We start from the raw sequence: 17,780 nt of genomic DNA, 5'->3' as shown, positions 1-17,780 counted from the left end.
CCCCCTCACAGGAAACATAACATTTCCGGTTGGTCAAATATGATTGTATAATTTTGACTAAGTATTTAGGAACTTTATACATCGAACCAGACCGCACTTCACTTAGATTTGTTTAAACGTCCCAATAAATTGGGGCTATTCTTCCTCCTAGCCAATAGTGTAATAGAACTCTTTTCATGTCAGTAGAAGGTGTATAGTCGTTCAAAAAAAAATGAAGGTATGATACTGTGTGTTTCTCACATTATATTGTATATTTGATAAATATTATCAAATTATAATTCACGTCCCATGTAGATACTGCACCCGCCCCCTACCCTATGGTCTCCGGCGTTAAATCTATAGGGTCGTTTACGGGTTAAAATCAAGTGGGCATCAAATATAAAATAACTTAGCGGCATAAAGGGTAGGAAGAGACGGGTGCTATATCCATATTAGAATGAGAACAAGTTTGCATAAAGTTTAAATAAAATCAGATGTGTTTATTAAATCCTGATGATTATGAGGAATAAAACATATATACAAGTGATTTACAAGAATTGATTCTACATCGTTGTGGTTTATTTTAAAATCTGATATTGGAGGATAAGACCGAGTACCAACCATTCGTAAAGCAAATATGTCATGACTTAACGCGTATGGAAACATTTAACATAAATTCCCTCATTACTGAGCAATTAAATTAAACACTCAATGCAGACAAGTCTGAGTGGCACATATTCTACCACAAATTGGTTTCTCAATGGAATAACTTAACATGATATGATATAAACTGTACAAGCATCAAAAGTCTTGGCTTCGGATCGAACCTTCACCTAAATACACAATTTCGCCGCACCAATGGGTAACAACCATTGTTGACGCTGAATAAACAAGACACGAAACACAAAAAGGAAACACACAATTTTTACGTACACAAAGTATGTGAGATGCACATCATTTATCCCAACACTGTGAGATAGCTGTACACATGCCCAGGATCGAACACAAGTCCACGATGTCTCGAGGGATCCTGAAACCCTACTAGCCATTTGATATGCAAGAAACAATAATAAAGGAAATACTAAGTACAGAACACTGGGTCGCTTATTACTGGAGTAGATCTAAATCAGCTGAGGCAATAAATCAATCAACACATTCGCAAGAACAAATGCCAGTTAGGCTAAGGGTTCACGTTAGGGTCGAAGCTCACACAAAATCTACTGCACACGAGTCTTGCACACACACAAAAAAATACGATTATCAGCCAGTCAGCCTTCTCTGCGGGCGAGTCTAGGGACATCCGACATTTCGTTAAAGGAAGAACAAATTGTCCGTTTAAAAAATACACATCACATTAATCCGCAACATATTGTCATTACCATGAGGTCATTCCTCTTTCATCTCTCAAATTATAAACGTCTACATGTGCAATTACAATCTGACAACAATATCTCACACCGTGAATCCTGACTTCGAGTCATCCTAACTTCGTAAACCACATCTCCGCACAAAATCTCACACACAGCTGATCCGATGGTAGTCAATCAAACACGTACATCTGTACATCAAGACACCGGCTTCTAGTATTAATATTATTAACGTTATTATTATTATTATTATTATTATTATTATTATTATTATTATTATTATTATTATTATGTATCCTTAAAAATAAGTCTACTCTCTGTTTGACGTGCCTACGCGATTTACATATTTACACGCATTAATCAAAACAACACACATGGTAATTAAAACAACACACGCGTTAATAAACAACACAGACGGTCATTAAAACAACACACGCATTAATAAACAACACACTCGGCAATTAGAACAACACCAATAACATGAAACAGTCCCTATCTAAATCAATCATTGGAGGGTAGGTTCGGTCCTCTGGGCGAATCTTATAGTTGCAACTTCTCACACACAACTAATTCTACCATTATACCACTAAGCATGTATACTAACTACGCTGGTTGAATACAAGCTTCTCATATATTATCAAATCCAGAATCTTTCAAACTACTCGTCATTAATGAAACGTAAAAATCACCAAATGAAATCGAAAATAAAACACTTTTCCCACAAATAAATTTACCCATATTTACAATTAAAGCCACTCAGACTTGTTACAAAGGAAAGTCTGTGCTCTGCTTAGGCACGTTTGGATTTAAATAAAATTGAATCCCTGAAATTTTATAGCTACAGTTTAAAAAAATAATTCCCGTACCCCAAAGTCATGCATAAATAATTGAGTTACTCAGCCTTATATCCCTGGATACACCTTCCTCAGCACAGGTGGTCCATTTTGCAGGTTTAGTGCCGACTCATCTCCACTATGACGTTCGCTGGTTCCATATATTGGCTGCTGGATCCAATCTCCATTGTCCTTGGCGGATTGGAACTCTTCAGTTATCTAGGCACAGAATATGCATAGGTTTTAATACACGTTACGCACGTCAACTTCACCACGCACAACCCGACGTGATCTTTGACTAGCAAGTCCCGAATCAAAGAATATTGATACAAGGTATTACGATACGACCCGACTCAACTCTGAGTTATGCTGTATCTTACTGGAATAGTTCATTTATTACTACGCATCCCCGCAGTCATCTCGGTAATTGTCGGAGTAGTAATAATAATAATAAAAAATTACGAGTTTACACAATATGTTCTAAACTCTACATGGTTTGATCACTCACTTATTTAAGTCTCGTGTATTAGTACAACACACAATTCACTTGAATTAAGCAGTTTTTAGCGGTTTTCAAGTACAACAGTCCACTAGACAAAGGAAAACTGAGAGCTCGCTTAAGCATAGGTCCGCCCCTCGTGAGAAGAATGATCCAAGTGTCTGGGGTGACGCTTCTACAGCCTTATAACAACTAAGAGACTACCCCGTCTCAAAATTCGCATACAGCCTGTTCTCGGCCTAATAGAGGCAAAATAGTGCGATAATTGGATGACCAGTGTCCTCCTAATGTAAATGAGATATATCCGTACGAAATCCGATCGTGGGATCTCTAGTACCGGTAATCAATTAGATATCTTCCCTCCTCGTGTGAATCCCCCTGTCGATTAGGTGTGAAGAGATAACCCAGATGGCCTCCAGAACTTTTCCGGGCAAATGCTGGGGCTGTGCCTTAATTAAGGCTACGGTTGCTTCCTTCCCATTCCTAGGCCTTTCCTATCCCATCGTCGCCATAAGACCTATCTGTGTCGGTGCGACGTAAAGCAATTAGCAAAGTACTTTTCCGTCGTTACGTACCAACTATTCCTTCTTTTAACAGTAGATTATTACCAGAAAGAACACCACGCACTCTAAATAAATTCTCCAATTACGACCAGCTCTTCTGGATCAAAAGACAATGCAGGAATATGAATTAATTTAATTAATTCTTTCAGTGTAGATGATCAGGTTGAACAGCTGATTTAAAGATGGCTCCCATATTCCGATTCGAAAAAACTTACCTCCTAATATTCAGCTTGGTGGTTCGCTGGCTCGGCCCAACCCGTAGCGTCACAAGCTTCAAACTCCCGCAAACTCGCCGTTAGACAAAGGAAAGCTTGCTCAACTAGATCGTAAAGAAAGAAAGAAAGAAAGAAAGAAAGAAAGATTTAGGAATAAAATTTATAGGGTTGTTTTCTCTTGCCAGGATGTTGAGATTTATATAATTTAGGTTTTTCTTCTCAAAATAGCATTACATCTGTGACTTAAATGATTAATCTCGACCATAGGTCCTCGGTTTATGCCCCTGTCGGGTACAATACGAAGTCTGTGATACCGACAATAAACATGTGTATCCATTGCAGGCCTCTTGTTTCTGAGAAAAGTGCATCTGTGAGGATGTTTAAAGTCATGATACACAGATGGTTATCCAATGCTATTCCATTGTCGAGTGTTTCTTTCTTAAATCATATTCATAATATTTATATGTTTACAATATTTACATAATTTAATAGTCCACTAATATTCCAGTTATAATTTCACCGCAGTTTCTGAGCGTAAAACCCTCCCTGGGGGTTCCGTGCAAATGTCACTGTTTGACATGCCCACGCTTAGTAATTTCCTGAAATGTTTGGCGTTCCGTGCAAATGGCAACACATTCCATCTCCGTGCACGTGTCAAACTTCATTTAGACAACGCTATATTGTCAATGTCGTGTCTTATGTCTGTAGTACTCGCCCCGCCGCGACCTGTGTGCCCTTACATTGTTAGCGCAAACAAGACTCTTCAGAGAAACCATTTTGTCTAGACGCTTACTCGGCAGCGTCAGCAGGCCAGTCTCCAACATTCTGGCACTCCTTAATTTCCAGTGGGCAGTGCCGAACTGGTCGGACGGTCAAACCATTCCAAATACGAGTATATTTTTGTTCCATAATGAAAGGTCGCGGTTACTCGTTGGCTGAATGGTCAGCGTACTGGCCCTTCGGTTCAGACGGCCTCGGGTTCGATTCCCGGCCGGATCGGAGATTTTAATCGCTTCTAATTAATTCTTCTGGCTCGGGGACTGGGTATATATATATATATCAGTCCCAATACCTTCCTCATAATATTCAGACAACATAGCACCCTACCAACCACCACAGAAACACCCAATAGTGATTACATCCCTCCTTATAGGGTTGGCGTCAGGAAGGGCATCCAGCCGTAAAACAGGGCCAAATCAACATGTGCAATGCAGTTTGCACCCGCGACCCCACAGGTATGGGAAAAAGCGGTAGGAAAAAGAAAGAAAGAAAGAAAGAAAGAAAGAAAGAAAGAAAGAAAGAAAGAAAGATCGCGGTTGAACTGGTCCGACGGGTAGTTGGCAGGTAGAGGCAGGAATTCTCGAATGGGTTACTAACATAACCCTCCGCCCCTCAAAAACTGCCTCATTTCTCTAGACTCAGTGCGAGTTCTCAGACGGTCTCAGTGAAGTGTAGTACTAGTAGAAGTGTAAAATGTTTTCCATGTTGTAAGAGGCACTTTAAGTTAGTCGATGTTGAGGTATTTAAATATTCAAGAGGTGACAATACACAATCGTGTCAAATATGGCGATCTTAACCTAAGCTAACCTAACCTAACCTAAAAGCCACTATATATGTTTACTATATTGTCCTGTTTAATTTTATTTGAACAGTTGCTATAATTTATGAGCAGACGATAAGGCTTCTTCGATCCTTGGTTTTGATATTTTAGCATTGGAACAGTTCACCCCACCCCCTGTGCTAAGCGTCGGACCAGTCAACCCCACTAATTGGTTGATATCCAGATTCCTATAACCATCAGACCAATTCGATAACAGCCTTTACAGTGATGGGAAAAGTACAAAATAAAAGTATTTGAGCTCAATTATAGATACCTGACAAAAATTACTTAATTACAATTACTAATTCATATTTCAATAAGTAATTAGTAAAAAGTACAATGTTCACAAAACGTGAGTCTTTAGGGAATCACTGACATTCTTTCGCATGGGGATGGAATGATACCGAAGTTTGCAAGGAAAAATATATTGTTGCATTTTTGTGTACTTTAGCGTAGATGCATTCATTGGCTACCATCAGTATGTATAATCCAGAGGAATGACAAGATAAAAATAAAGTTACCTAACTCTCCAGCTCCTTCCCGCCAATATTATGAGAGAGCCGTTCGACTCAGCGAGGGATAAACCATTTCAATGATAGAAACGTATGAAATATGGAAGATTAGAATTTACTCTTCCTTCTCTCTTTGTTACAAAGGATCCTTTAGTAAGATTAAATCTAGCAACGGTAGGTTGCAGGTAATGAAAAATATAAAATCGTACAGTGACTCACATAATTATTCGGACACGTTAATTATAGCCTTTGCTACATACTGTCCCTATGCTTTAGTGAAAATATTTTACACGCAAACTAGTTTCTGACAGAACCCTGTTCGATAGATTCAACATGGTGTTGAAATGTGTACTTTTAGAAAACAGGAGAGAACCAGTGGCCCTGGAACCTCAGAACGCAGTTAACGTGCTTCAACAAAATTATTCGGAGACAAGTAAGTTGCCGTGCAGAGGTCGTGTTTAGAAGAGCCACGGACAGTGTGAACGTAACATTCAGTGAGTTTAGAGTGTTGTGTGCAACTTTGGGCGGCAGAGGAAAAGAGAGCACAATTGAACAGCGGCAGCTAGTAACTTTTCACCATGCTTAAGGTAAAAGTTGTCGTAAAATTGCTGAAATGTTACAAATGAAGAAAAGTACAGTCTCTGATATTATCACAAGATTCCGGGAGGAAGATAGGATTGAACATCTACCGCGTACGGAACGTCCAAGAACTTTTTCTGTGAGAAAAGAGTGTTATAACATCAGAAAAAGAAAAAAAAGAAACCCAAGTTAAGGCTCCAAAATTCCGAGGATGGATGAGTTGGGAATCGATGTCCCCCTCTACTCAGATGGCCTCCCGAGGCTGAATGGGCATCTTTTCCAGTCATCGTACCACTCTTCAAATTTCGTGGCAGAGCCGGTGATCGATCCCGGGATTCCGGGAGTGGCAGCCAATCACACTAACCACTACACCACACAGGCGGACTTTTACTATGCATATGACTGGAAATGTTATGTTTTACACCAGAGAGGCGAACACGTTTATTACCGCCAGTGATTATTGGAGACCTTGTTGGTCGATAATTACTCATTGGCCGTACCACTTAACGCACTGATGTGAACGATCTCGCCCATAGCAAAGCTTGTCTTCGCGTTTATTTAGCTCTAGTACGTAAACCTGTCTTCGACAGCCGAAATTACTGTGCGCGGCAAAACAAACGACACCGAAATTATTGCTCATCTGCTCTCCACGTTTCCGCACCAATTGTAAGTTGCAATGTTGTGAGTTCAATGCTGTGTTGATTTCTGAAATTAGGGCTCTCACAACACAGAAGAAGGTGTTTATCGTGGAACATCGCCATACCATACTGAATACACCTCATCATATCACCGCATTTAAGCAACATTGGGCGTGGTCAGTAGTTGGATGGATGACTGCTTGTGAACACCACGTGCCGTTGGCTCAATTCTCTTACGAGGGGGGTCCCACAGGGGAATGTTATTGGACCTTCATGTTTTCTACTATATATAAATAATATGAGTAAAGACCTGGAATGATCCCCTATATGCCGATGATGTTGTACTGTATACGTACAGTAGTAAATGATGCTACAGGATTGTCAGTGACTACAAAAAAGACTTCGACAATGATGTAACATGGACAACAGACAATTTAACCTAACCCCATGGCACTACAGCCCTGAAGGATCTTGGCCTACCAGGCGACCGCTGCTCAGTCTGAAGGCCAGCAGATTACGACGAATCGCGCGGTCAGCACGACGGATCTTCTCGGCCGTTATTCTTGGCTCTCTAGATCGGGGCCGCTATCTCACCATCAAATAGCTCATCAACTGTAATCACGTAGGCTGAGTGGAGGCACGCTACCCCTACACCACGGTCCCGGCACAACAGACAATCGTATGATAGTAAATGGGATGAAAGTCAGGTTTTACGTTTCACCAGGAGGAAAAGTCCTCTCAGTTTTAATACTGTGTTGATGGGATGAGAGTGCCAAATGCACTATAGACAATACTGGACACTTCCGTATTCTTCAGTACTGTACTGAGAGACATGTTGACAGTGGCGCTCCTGGCGGCCCGGCCTTAAACATCGGGTGGCAAGATTGAAACTACAAACATTGCATGTTAAAATTGATAAAAGTAATGCAACTAAAAAATAATATTTGCTTTGTTCTACTACGAAAATTGAATGTTAATGCCGATAGAAATAATGAAACTCAATCATTATTTCGTGCTGTCCGAATCCTTCGCTGAATGGTCAGCGTTGAGGCCTCCAGTTCAGAAGGCCCCGGATTCGTTTCCCAGATGGATCGGGGATTTTATTCACGTCGAATTAATTCTTCTGGCTTGGAGACTGGGTGTTTGTGTTTGTTCCAATACGTTTCTCTTCGTATTCAGACAACACACTGCACTTCCAGCCACCACAGAAACATGCAGTCGTGATTACTAGACCTCGGATTTGTAGATGATTAAATGTTATTTTGCCTGCCTAAAATAGACTCTCAAATAGGTTGTAAAATATTTGTAGGCAGTTTCAACGTTACTTATTTTAATATTCATCAATTAAAAACCATTTTTATTTTGATAATTGACAATAACTCGTTAGGGGGAAGTATAAAAGAAGTTTCACTCACCTATTTGTTGCGAACTTCACAGAATATAATTTCACCATCCGATGTGAAATGAGGAAACTCCTCTAATCACTTTTTAATTAAAGACGACTTGGAACCTGATACTTTTGGCACAGTTCATAGTGTATAATGCACTACTACACTCAGTTTCGAGGCCGTCCCGCTAGGTGCGCTGGTAAACAATGTCTTGCGATATCTCGCAAAGTGTCACATTTTCTCTATACTGTATTTGATAGCACCTCATAGGGATTGATCAAAGTTCCCAGGTGTTAACATAAAGAGTGATCTTCATAGGGGTGCTGCCCGGCACCCTCTACGGCCTATATGTGAATGACCTTTCAACCCGTCAAGGAGTGGAAGTCCAGTAATACGCGGATGACGTAGCCATTTACACTAAGGCTCTATAAGATGGGTATGCTTAGCCGCCATTTTGGTTCATACACGCGCAATGGGTCATGTGATCAAACTCTAGTTTCTCCTACGAGCGCTCGCTTCGTCACATTGAACGTATTGCTTTAATCACCGCGTGCATGGACAGAATAGTGCTATATTTATGTGGATATTTATTACATAAAGGTGGGTTGTTCTAATTGTAGTAATGTCTCTACTGCGGAATAGAGGTTGTTTAGATTCCCTTAGATCTGCATTATGCCTTCACTGCCTCTGCTACACCTTCTACATCTACTGATGACTTAAACCTGCATCCAGCTCACACTGACATTACTACACCCCTTAATTCAGTGACATTGATCATTCAATATTCTGTTCTGCTCCAAAGTCTGGCAATATGAGTTCAACATCCAACCACCACAGTTACAATATTTGTCAAAACTAACTTCATATGACAGAAATAAGTTGTTTAACATTGGTGGTAGTACAACAAATACATGATTGAAAACCAAGATCTGTGGTAGGCCTATATGCAGACAGGTTTTAAACTATGAGCATTCTGACTCAAGCTCTGAAACATTCGTTTTTTAAAATTTGGGTGATGTAAAGAAACCAAATTGTGAATTATGAAATTAATTTGTAACTGCGAGGTCTTCTATAGAGACTATATGCATTATATAATGCAAAATGGTGCAAACCTTGTAATGGAGAAAATTTTGAATGAAAAATGCACCAGTACATATTCTCCAATTTAAAGGAAATAATTGTTAGACACTTCTTCAAAATTCGATCGTATGCTGTTGTTACTCTAACAAGAATGTACGGAAATGAGGTAGAATCTTTTCGACAGCTTCGTAAAAGAAGAGAAAATTGTAAACAAGGAATTGAATGTTGTTGTTTTGTAAATACTGTAATAAAAGGAGACAGTCAATTTGTAAAATATTACTTAAATATAATTTTTATTAAAATGTGCTGCCCGAGCAAGTTAACCAATGTTGCAGCCCTTCAAAGTTTAATAAGGTGAGTCGCGTTGAAAAACCATGCTACTTCCCCTCAAACCAGAGGAATCTGTAAATAAAAAATTAAAAAAAGTACTGTTAACTTTGCCAAAGTCAAAAATTTTCAATATCCTCCACAGCCTGTGGTTCACTCCCCTTATAAGTCGCTGGTAACTGATTATCAGCGCAATACTTCAGGTTGGGAGAGAAGATTCAACTATAGAAGTAGTTACTCTATTCCTATTTTCTTCCTGAATGAAATTTATAATAACATAACATTTGTTTCATGAATGCTCGGTTGAATAAACTAAAATCCTCTTTTCATTATAATTTAATAAGCTGATGAGATTCATAACACTCGCCAAAAATTAAGTTTATTTTTTACATAGAATGTCTTTTTTAAATACTGGTAAATAAGAAAAGGGACTAAATTTTAGAAGAAAGAAATAAACTTAAAGAATCCCAGTTACTTGGGTTTGTTCCTCTTCGTACATCACATTTCAGCATTATTTTTGTTCGAAGAGTTGTTTCTTATAATTTCGACAACATTGAAAATAGCGCCTTATCAATTACTTGCAAGTACGAAATGCAGACTCAGATCATATTCTATAAAAATCTTCTATCACAATGTATATATCTTTAACACTGACCGATTACCACGTCAAATTCTAAGATTTTTTCTATTTGCTTTATGTCGCATCGACCACTGACCGATTACGACGTCAAATTCCAAGATTATTATTATTATTATTATTATTATTATTATTATTATTATTATTATTATTATTATTATTATTATTATTATTATTATTATTATTATTATTATTTGCTATTTGCTTTACGTCGCACCGACACACCGACACAGATATGTCTTATGACGACGATGGGATAGAAAAGACCTAGGAAGTGGAAGGAAGCGGCCGTGGCCTTAATTCAGGTACAGCCTCGCCATTTGCTTGGTGTGAAAATGGGAAACGACGGAAAACGGGCTGCCGACAGTGGAGCTCGAACCCACTATCTCCCGAATACTGGATACTGGCCGCACTTAAGCGACTGCAGCTATCGAACTCAGTAATTCCAAGATTTAAGAATGACAGTAGCCTATATCAATTCGACGGTGTCCCTTCATTTCATTTGACGGTACCGCGGCGCATGGCTTACGAACAACCTATTCTACTTATCAATATAATTAAAATAATAATAATAAACCGATTTATTAGTAAGCTATTTTTCTAATATTTCTCCAGTGAAAGTACATGCCTAGTTTGTTTGTTTGTTAAAAGGCAAATTATCAACGACCTTGCTTTTACAATCTCCGCCTCGAGCAAATATTACACAATAATGTGCGAAATATACTAATATTTATGTTTAGTGACCGTTTGAGTAATATTGAGAATGAGTATATTTATAGTATGTTAGTTCAGCATTATTTTCTAGCGTGGAGAACAGTAAAAAGAGAGATATACAAGGCTCAGGCGGTCAACTGCCTTACCACGTAGAGCAGGAATGAACCATAACGGCGGGCGAGCATACCTAGTCTTTAGGGAGCCCTAATTTACACCAGCATGAGAAGAAATGATTATGCTAACCGCGCGCTGCAACAATGGATCTCGTCTTTCTGGGAGTCGTGTGTCCGGAACAAGGTGAAAATAAATCTGACGAAAACTCAGGCAATTATTTTCACCAAGCGTCGGCCTAGATTTGGTCAACTTACTATTAATTATACCCCTTTGTCTTGGACAAAGGAAACTATATATCTCGGACTTACTAGGGACAGAAATGTGTTCTGGAGATACAATATAGAACAAGCCTTACAGCGTGCCACAACTTCTGCTGGGAAATAAATATATCTCTACAAGTATTAAGAGAAATATTTACCTGACATGTATCAGGCCCATCCTGCTGTGTGGCTGTGCGGCCTGGGGCTATATTGCTAAAACTCCGTTTTCCAAATTACAAATTTTTCAAAATCACTCAGAATGGTGACAAAAGCACCAAGACTGAAATCTAACCAGAAGATACGAACGGAACTTCGTATTCCGACTGTTAGATCTCAGATAAATAAAATAATAAAGATGATCAAGGCTAGAATCCTAGTTAGCCATTCAACCGACCATGGCATACTACTCTTAAAACGGGTCGTAAGAACCAAGAAGCCGAACACACGTTTCAAACATCGTGACCCTTGGCTCACGACCTGTTTAACATGAAACAGGAATCTGTTTAGGCCTTTTCTAAATTTATAACCTTTCTCTCATTAAATAACTTCAAAAATCAATCCCTGTAAGGGGCCGTTTATTAAGAAGGGAAGTCTCTCCCCCACTCCGTAAATAGCTTTCGGGCTCAAAGTTAGACCCCATTCCTTAGCAGAGAGGGGGTTTCTTCTCTGACGGGAGGTGCATACCGCCACTCAGCCAGATCGTTTTCCCCCCGCTAGTGTAGAACCAGAGACTTTTCCGACTCAGTGGCATTATTCGGAAACAGATGAGTAAAGGGGCGTACTTTCCGCCCTGGGACTCTCAGGTAGTCGCCCTCAACACAGAGCCAAGGCCACCCCTCCTGTGCTCGGTTGGCCGGTCAGAGTGCAGAACTGTTGCACCGCGGACCAGCCATGGCCACTTACGGGCCAAGACCCGCTCTGCATCTACCGGCCAACTTGAATTTTGTGCAACATTAACCGTGCAATACGGCATTTGTGGTTTGTGAGGAACAGTTAATATAAGTAAAGAAAAGGTTTACATTAATGCTGGGAGCTAATATGACGGGAATCGAAAAACTAAAACTTCTAATGATCGGAAAATCGGCGAAGCCTCGCTGTTTCTCGGATGTGAATTAATTACCGGTCACGTACGGCAGCAACCTCTGAAGTCACGGATGACGAACTCCATTTACGAATCTCGGCTACGTGGTATTGACGAGAAATTTCAACGCGAAGGGAGGAAACGTTAACAGTGACAAACAGAAGAGAGTAACGAATTTTTTTCCAAAGGTGTTAACGGAGGTGCGTTTCTTGTTTCACTACCGTATAGGAAAAGTTAACAGTGACAAACAGAAGAGAGTAACGAATTTTTTCCAAAGGTGTTAACGGAGGTGCGTTTCTTGTTTCACTACCGTATAGGAAAAGTTAACAGTGACAAACAGAAGAGAGTAACGAATTTTTTCCAAAGGTGTTAACGGAGGTAAGTTTCTTGTTTCACTACCGTATGTACTGTATTCTGTCTTCTAAAATGTTACTATAATAAGGGTTATAATTAAAGTGACGCCGTAAAATAGTCTGTACATTTTTAAATACTGTTAAAAATAATGTATTCAGTATGATTCAATTATGTGGTATACATGCTCAAAAACGGTATTCCCAATATCTCGAAATTTCGATAACTCGAAATAAAATGTAGGTCCCGAGATGATTCGAGATATCGAGGTTCCACTGTATAATCATCACCATCATCATCCGCAGCTTATTCCGCTTTCTCAGCGTCGCTGCACGCACTGAGACATGAAAGAGTTGTGGCCGGGGTTCAAGGTCGTACAGCCTTCCTGACACTAGGGGACTTTAAAATGAAAATCTCACTCCAGCAACACCGGGAAGCAAAGCCCGGTCCCCAGGATGACAGGAAAGTAGGTAAGCCGCTACACCACCCTGTTTCCCAATAACAACAATAATGCATTGTACATATATCGTTGTTGACCAAAGGAAACCTCGCAACTCTTTCAGAGTACAGTTTACGGAAGAACTCCAAAACTGAAAGGTCAGCAATGGCTGGAGAACTTTTCCTGCTGCTTAACGATAACACAATTATTTGACAATCGTAGTTTTCTCGGACAACGCGGCAAGCCTTCACAAGGACTTTATGAGGTTTCCATCGTCTAGCAACGATGTAATTACTATTACACTGCATACGCTTCTACTGAAAACAACTAAAGTGAAGTGAACGAGTGGATTTTGAAACAAAAAAAAGAGCAGTGCAGCATAAGTATTTTCACATACCTAATCAATGCGAGACACAACCTGATTTTAAAATGAACTAGAGAACCCGTGCAGCTCCGCAGCATTTGTTATAAATAGGACAGGTAAGTCGTCTTGATATGCCTGTCGTAGTCATATTGTTTTCCCTGACCCTTTCAATAGTTTATGAACATTTAATTCCGGTACATAATAACTCATTCATTCGTAATTTAGTTTATAGCACTTCTTTCCACACAACATTCTCTGTGCTTCGACCACTCGGCCGTATAATTGGCCGTGGCTGAATGCTGGCTCGGACACCTACTTTTTCAAGCGTTTGTTCCTGCATTTTAATAAAGGTCATACAGAAGGCTCGTCGACTTCATACCTTCCCGTCTGTACGTACATAGACTGTTTTCTCTTAGCAGCGTTCAAGTTATTAGTATAATCAGAAGCTGGGGAAGGTTATAGAATCAAGTAGCATATACCAAAGAATAGTATTCTTCCGACGAAGTGTATACTTTTGATTTGACTCCCGTAGGCGACCTGCGCGTCCTGATGAAGATGAAATGATGATGAAGACGACACATACACCCAGCCCCCGTGTCAGCGAAATTAACCCATGATGGTTAAAATTCCCGACCCTGCCAGCAATCGAACCCGGGACCCCTGTGACCAAAGGCCAGAACGCTAACCATTTAGCCATGGAGCCGGACACGTGACATGGTTGCATGCAATGACATTACTAAGGATGAAATTATTAATGAAAGTGTTAGTCGCTTAGCAACGTGCTGAGAATAGAATGTATCGCGGGTTGGGGTAAGCCTTCGCCTGCAATTATTGCAGTGCTAATTTAATGATATGATTTTGAAAATAAATATAATTCCCTTGATTTCTCAAGAAATGCAAGATTTCTTTTCGTTCTGTTGAGCCGATATGGAAGAGTTTGGTTCAAACCGCACCTTTTAACTTCCTCTGGTTCACTTGAGTTTAGTGAAACATACACGTTAGCGTTTTGTACATATAGATATATCGGAAAGGGGACTTCGTATAGTGGTAGACAAAACACTAAATAAAAACAAGATTTTATTGAAAATGAGCGAGTTCGACTCTTCTTCTGAACTGCTCACTGGAAACAGAAGCTACAATAAATTTGCGTGCCCCTTGAGACGACACCGCGCACCGCTAGTGGTACGCGTACCACACTTTGAAAACCACTGAGCTAAGGTCTGGGCTCTCGTGCCACTGGCTGTTCGTGTAAACACATAATGTTGTAGTTCGTTTCCGTGGTCCGTTAGCTGAACTCCAATCACGTGCCTACTCTGCCTGTGATATTCCTACGTAGGTCTCTGCTCAACAGCAGTCACGTGTGAACTAGTGTGAAAGAAAATACGTACGTCGCTCTCTTAGACAAACCGAAGTTCCACGCATAAACATGAGGAGGAGAAAGTAGTCTCCCTTTCACTTCTATCGACTCTGCCAACTTCCGGAGATTATAGGTTCACTTCCTGGAACAAGAATTGATTTGACTTTTGTACAGAAAAACTTATCAATACCTTGCCCCCTCGCCTTTCGTAACGAAATACTTATTGTCTTACATTGTGATATACATTTCACCAGTATACTTATTTATTTAGCTTATGGGACGAATTAAGTCGCGCACAAATTGAGTAACATTATGAAAAACAAATCATTTACATAACAGAATAACTATAATAAGTCAAAATAAAACACAAATCTCTACTGTCGCCAGCCCTGAAGATGTTTACCCGTGGTTTCCTATTTTCACACCAAACAATAATTACCTTAATTACGGCCACTGCTGCTTCCTTCCCACTCCTAGCCCTTTCCTACCCCATCGTCGCTATAAGACCTATCTGTGTCGGTGCGACGTAAAACAAATTGAAAAAACACAAAGTAGAAATCAAGAGAGACATGTGCAATACAGAAAAATAGAAAGAAAAATACACAAACATGGAAATAATCCAAAATATAAATAAAGAATGACCCAACAATCCGTTAACATTTGATGAGGCAATATTTCACGGAATATTGGAGGTAGAGAGATAATAATTGACACGCATGTTTGGCATGACATGGAGTTTTATTGACACCAAAATGAAGCTTCACTGACATTCCCGCTTCTGGTAACGTCAACGTGCCGCTATTGTAGGCGCATCTGACGCTCTTTGTGGGCATCTGAATATGATGTGTCGCATTGTCTGGATTTCTTCACCACAGTCACAGCTTGGCGAGGTCTCGAACATACCTCTGTTACGCTACGAAAGTGATAAGCAGGATATGAGGGTGATTAACTGCGAATGTTGCCATTTAAAGTCGTTCTAAAAACCCAGAAGAGCAGCATTTTATTGGTAAAGTCTAGATCACGTATAGAACCCAGTGTATTAACCAGGCAAGATATCTGTGATAGTAAATTATTCAAGAGTAACTTACGAAAACACTACCAAAACAAGCAGTATCAAAACAGGAACAATGGGGATTCACTTGCATGAATACACTATTCGTGAGAATTAAGATTCAGGAGGCAAATAGTCTGTATCGCCATAGACCCATCCAAGGCTATTGATAGGGGTAGATCATGTAGATCATGTCCGACTCGTTGGCTGGATGGTCAGCGTACTGGCCTTTGGTTCAGAGGGTCCTGGGTTCGATTCTCGGCCGGATCGGGGATTTTATATCCTTCGTTGGTTAATTGCAATGGCTGGGGAGCTGGGTGTTTGTGCTGCAACTCACACACAACACTATCCTCCACCACAATAACACGCACTTACCTACACATGGGAGATGCTGCCCATCCACATCGGAGGGTCTGCCTTACAAGGGCTGCACTCGGCTAGAAATAACCACATGAAATTATATTATGCAGATCATGGGAGACTACTGACGAAGAGGAGGGCTAATGGACTAGACAAGAGAGTGGTTGAATGGGTGGCTACATTTCTAGAAAATAGAACTCAGAGGATTGGAGTAGGTTGTTGTATGTCCGGCGCTTCCTTCTCGCCCCGCCAGCCAGCTGCACGCGCGCCTGTGTATCATTCTGCTAGCTTCGACGCGCAGCCCTCAGTGCGCGTGCCTGACCATCGAGTGTACTATAAATAGGAGCTCCCGGCCTGCTCACTTGCCCACTTGCCCCGGTGTCCAGCTCCAGAATACACCCTACGTCGAGCACGGAGGCTACTCCTCTTGAAAATGTGCTTCGACCAGGTGGACTGAATTTCTGGCAGTACGAGGTTTCACCTCTGGTCACCGCTCCCTTACCTGTTTCCGCTGCCTATGTTCCGTAATTCTTTTACAAGCCATTTTCATTCCCTAATTTATGCAAGCTCCCTTAGTTTCGCTAGGTGGAATTTCTTCAATCAATTGAACTTGCTTTTTAGGAATTCAGGCACTTCAACAAACAAGGACTCTCATGAACATTTATGTTAGTGTGCCAGATAGTTCTCGACTATCAAAGTGTCAATTCACTAAGACTATCTTTTCAAGATAGAAGTGTATATAAAGACTGCAAACCTGTACATATTGTATAAAGACAGACTTTTCTCAAGATTCAATATTCCTTTTTGCTTCAAAATAAATTTCAGTTATTTGTGTAAATATTATAAAGTGAAGCAATAAAAGTTGTGTTCTGTAAACTTCAACCTTGGTTACAACACAACTCTATGGCGACGAGGTAAAAAGCACCCACTACAATTCATCGGCACCAGTCGCCAACTCTATGGCGACGAGGTAAACAAGCAACAAACTACAATTCTTCGGTCCCAGTTGCCAACTCTATAGTGACGAGGTACACACGAAGCCAACACTACAATTCAACGGGCCCAGTTGTCAACTCTACGGCGACGTGCTAAACAACGACGACACTCCAACCAGTTCTGACACACAGCTTACCTTACTCTTTCTTGCACGCATCTCGCAATGGCTACTGCGGAACAACTCGCTACGCTCTTCCAAGCCTTACAGCAGCAACAACAACAATTTATGCAACAACAACAGGCAGCATTAATTCAGGCTATTCAAGCTATTTCTGTCTCTACACAGCCATCAGCTATTCCTCCGTTCTCTGCTTTTGATCCGGCTAAGGAAGAATGGTCAGTTTATTTAGCCCGCTTGCAACAGCATTTCATCTGCCATTCTGTCACAGATGATCAACGCCGCCGCGCACTATTTCTTAGTTCGGTTGGCAATGCTACGTGTGAATTACTACGTAAATTAAGTCCAGAAGAACACT

Source organism: Anabrus simplex, chromosome 1 (genome assembly GCF_040414725.1).
Source record: "Anabrus simplex isolate iqAnaSimp1 chromosome 1, ASM4041472v1, whole genome shotgun sequence".
Classification (NCBI taxonomy): domain Eukaryota; kingdom Metazoa; phylum Arthropoda; class Insecta; order Orthoptera; family Tettigoniidae; genus Anabrus; species Anabrus simplex.
Note: the sequence above shows the minus strand (reverse complement) of the source record.